Source organism: Corvus brachyrhynchos, unplaced genomic scaffold (genome assembly GCF_000691975.1).
Source record: "Corvus brachyrhynchos isolate BGI_N302 unplaced genomic scaffold, ASM69197v1 scaffold15, whole genome shotgun sequence".
Lineage (NCBI taxonomy): Eukaryota > Metazoa > Chordata > Aves > Passeriformes > Corvidae > Corvus > Corvus brachyrhynchos.
In genome coordinates, this window is record NW_008238349.1 from 136,469 (window position 1) to 136,679 (window position 211).

At 67.3% G+C, this 211-nt stretch overlaps 1 protein-coding gene across 6 annotated transcripts in view; it reads left to right on the forward strand.

Moving 5' to 3' along the window:
• ELN (elastin) overlaps positions 1-211 on the forward strand; it is a 40,028-nt gene that overhangs the window by 26,316 nt on the left and 13,501 nt on the right. The window lies entirely within an intron of this gene.

Genomic DNA, 211 nt, shown 5'->3' on the forward strand with positions numbered 1-211 from the left:
GCCCGGCCCTTCTCCCGGCCCTGGGCGGGGTGCGGGCGCAGGGAGGGCTCACCCCGCATCTCCCCGCATCCCCCCGCAGGCGCGGGCTGCGCGGCAGGGAAGTACTGCGGGAGGAAGCGGAAGTAACGCTCGCCACCGATGACCTCATGAACTTTGGTGCTACTGCATGGTCCAGAATGTAAATCCGAAGCAAAGCTGAGACACCCCCTCC